Source organism: Emys orbicularis, chromosome 6, assembly GCF_028017835.1.
Source record: "Emys orbicularis isolate rEmyOrb1 chromosome 6, rEmyOrb1.hap1, whole genome shotgun sequence".
Taxonomy (NCBI): domain Eukaryota; kingdom Metazoa; phylum Chordata; order Testudines; family Emydidae; genus Emys; species Emys orbicularis.
Genome location: NC_088688.1, coordinates 104,319,563 through 104,323,474, shown reverse-complemented (window position 1 = coordinate 104,323,474; position 3,912 = coordinate 104,319,563).

The following is a 3,912-nucleotide window of genomic DNA, read 5'->3' as shown; positions in this document are numbered from 1 at the left end:
AAACAAGAGAAAGTGAGACAAGGAACAGGCCTTAAATCCAAATAAGAAATTCAGGAACCCTAAATTCCTAATGTTTTCCTCAAACAGTTCAGAATGGAATGACGGTGTCTTTTGGCTAAATTATCTACAGGATGCTAATGAGTATCAGCTTGTGTGGGGTGTAGCAGAACCTGGTAGCCATTACAAACGTATTTAAAAATGAATATATTCCCAATAAGCATATGAAGATGGTTATAAAAATCCCCTTCTATCTCTGGGCTTAAACTTTACCATATCTGGAGAAAAAAGATTAAAGGGTGAGACTTTCAAAAGCATTTGATATTGGCCTAACTGCTCCCACAAAATTATATGGGAGTTGTACCAATAACTTCAATGGGAGCAGTGTTCAGCCAATACTGAGCAGTTTTGAAAATCCCACCCTAAACTATTAACACTAAAATTTGGATTAAACTATTAATAAATAAAACAAAACCCTAGACTCCAAGTCCAGTTGGTGAGAGTTAGTTTCTGACTAAAGCCTTTCAAGTAGAAATGAATGCAGTTGTATCCTAATGCCCTAGTAGTTGTATTTAGTAAAGGTAAATGACCACTTAAAATCATATTTAGGGCCTGCATGTCCTTCCAATAAGCAGTGAAGTTTAAAACTTCAATGATTACATTCTTTGAAGGAATGTGTGGTATAATTTTTGCCATTTGTATCAACCTGTCTTGTAAAACATTAGGGACAGTCCAAAGGGGTGGTATCTGAATCCAGTTTAGTTTTAAGGCTGCTGTTTGGTTTTGACTCCTAGTTAGGGCTATGGTTGAAAGTCACTTGCACTGAAATCTTGCAAGCTGTTTTCACAAGTTTTTAGGACAAAATGATGCAAGGAAGGAGTCACTGATTTTCTGAGACTTCTACCATCTTTAACTATTGTGATCAGCTGTTCTTGAGAGAGAGGGTCCTTACTGTTTGAGATCCAAATCAATACCAAAACTGTAGGGGTGGGCGCCAATGTGATATAATCTCTAATGTAATATAGAAAGTTCCCCTCCATTTAAAATATATATTGCTACTTGCAGTGATAAAAGTTGATCCTTAGTTTTACAATATATATTTTGAAAAATCAAACTGAAGTGCTCATACAACATTAGTTTATTCCAGTTTGTTAAATATGCAAATATAATAATTGTTATAGCTGTAATAATTATGCTTTTCCAGTTAGCTGAGGCCTTTATTGCTTTACTTGGGATCAATTTGGGAGTTGTGAATGTTACCCAGATTTGGTCTGTATATAACCAGCCTCAGGGATATTTCTGTTTTAACCTTATTCTAACACCTAACACTTAATTTGGATTAGATGGGAAGTGTGTTGTGTAGTTTTAGGAAGCAAGGCACGGTAACTTACGACAAGTGTTCCAGAGCTGTTTGGTGGAACCAACTCTTCAGTATCACATACTGAGGGCCTGATTCTTTGCTATCTTATATCAGTGTTGGCTCCATTGGCTTCAGTGGAGTCACTTCTGACTTACACCGGTGTAAACGAGAGGAGAACTGGGTCCTGGAACTTTAAGCATTCTCTTACACTTGGCTGCTGTGGTCACAGAAATGTACTTTATAACAGTTTTTACTTGAGAATATGCTACTGAGAGATGAAAACCCAGATCCTCTGCTATGGAATGGTGCAGCTCTTGTGGAGCAGGGGCAAGGGAGGATGTGCAAAGATCTGCTCCCCCAGTGCTGGTCTGGATGTATGTTGGTCTGGCCCCCTGGTGTAGCTTAAGTCAGCCTCGAAGGATCAGCTGGGTGTAGAGAAGCCTCAGCTAAACCCTGTATCCCAACAGCAGGGAGGGGAAGGAGGGTGAAGGAGCCACTACCTTGGATCTACACCAGCAGAGGGTTCCCATATACAAGGCTGTACCTCCCTTTGTCAGCTATGCTAGACTTAGGGCCAAAATCTGCCTGTGGTGAAGTGAATATTGCACACTGGAGGGTCTGATACAAATAGTCCTGTAGAAAAACATAGACCATTTCAGCCCAAATGCTACTGAGTTCTTTATTACAGAAATACAAAGGGAGGAAGCATCCCCAAAGTCTGAAGAAAGTGATAGGTCACACTAGATTGATCAGCCCTTCCCATTTCAAGAGCCACTGTCTGTGCCAGAATAAACACATTCCTCTATTTATTAGAACATGGTTCTAGAGGAAAGACAAATATAACACGGTATGAACCAAATCGTACTCTGCTCCAATGAACACGTTGGTTTAACTGGAAAAATCATTAGTGACTAAGGGGATGAAAAGACGCGGCCTGATTCTCAACTGCCCTGCACCTTGTGTTGTTATTTCCACCAGTGCAAAGTGCTACCAAAGCACTAGCATCAATGCAAAGTGCTACCAACAACACTACTATCAATGACCACATGAGATACAGGGCAGTTGAGAAGCAGACACCTTAAAGCCATAAACTCTTTCCCAATCAGTGACTCTTTCAATCTTCTTAAATTACAGTGGGGTTTTTTCTCTCTCTCTCCTTGCAGTTTTCAGAGTAGCAGCCGTGTTAGTCTGTATCCGCAAAAAGCACAGGAGTACTTGTGACACCTTAGAGACTAACACATTTATTTGAGCATAAACTTTCGAGGGCTAAAACCCACTTCATATATATATCCTCCTACTGTATTTTCCACTACATGCATCCGATGAAGTGGGTTTTAGCCCACGAAAGCTTATGCTCAAATAAATGTGTTAGTCTCTAAGGTGCCACAAGTACTCCTGTTCTCCTTGCAGTATATATCATTTAGGCTGGGGGGTGGGGGGGGGGGAACCTCTTTTAAGCAGGCTCTGCAGCCAACTTTTTTTTCACTTTAATGGTCCAGTCCTGTTCCCATTAAAATCCATGGCAGAACACTAATTGGTTTGCAGGAGCAGGGAGTTATTTCTCTATAGTTCAGAAGTATAACAAAAACCAAGTAGAGGTGGAATACCCAGAGGCCCATATTTTCAACAGCATCCTTTGATTTTGGGGGGGGGGGGTGTCCAATTTGAGGCACATAGGGCTTGATTTTCAGAGGTGTTGGGTGCCCAGAGCACTAGATGAAATCAGAGGGAGCTGCAGAACATCTGACAAATCACATGCTAGGGGTGAGATTTTGTGTGGCCCCTCTAAGAAGTGTAGCAGATAACTCTGAATCTAGGGGGAAGGTGATTAAGGCGGCCTTAACAATCTTTGCACTGTCCTGATCCTTGGCTGCTCCAGGGACTGAAACGGCCCCCAGAATAACTTAGACCCCCCAGGGCTATGTAAGTCATGTCAGACTCCCAGCACTGCCCTATGGGTACGGCCCTACCAAATTCACGGTCCATTTTGGTCAATTTCATGGTCATAGGATTTTAAAAATAGTAAATTTCATTATTTTAGCTATTTAAATCTGAAATTTCATGGTGGTGTAACTGTAGGGATCCTGACCCAAAAAGGACATGTGGGCGGGGTCACCAGGTTATTGTAGGGAGAGTTGTGGTACTGCTACCTTTACTTCTGTGCTGCTGCAGGTGGCGATGCTGCCTTCAGAGCTGGGTAGCTGGAGAGCGGTGGCTGCTGGCCGGGAGCCCAGCTCTGAAGGCAGAGCCGCCACCAGTAGGGATCACATGGTATGGTGTTGCCACCCTTACTTCTGCAGAGCTGGGCCCTCAGTCAGAAGCTGCCACTCTCCGGCCGCCCAGCTTTGAAGGCAGCAATGCAGAAGTAAAGGTGGCATGGTATGGTATTGCCACCCTTCTGCACTGCTGCTGCTGGCGGGGCGCTGCCTCCAGAGCTGGGCGCCCGGCTGACAGCCGCCTCTCTCCAGCCACCCAGCTCTGAAGGCAGCACAAAAGTAAGGGTGGCAATACCATGACCCACCCCCCCCTAAAATAACCTTGTGACCTCCCGGCAA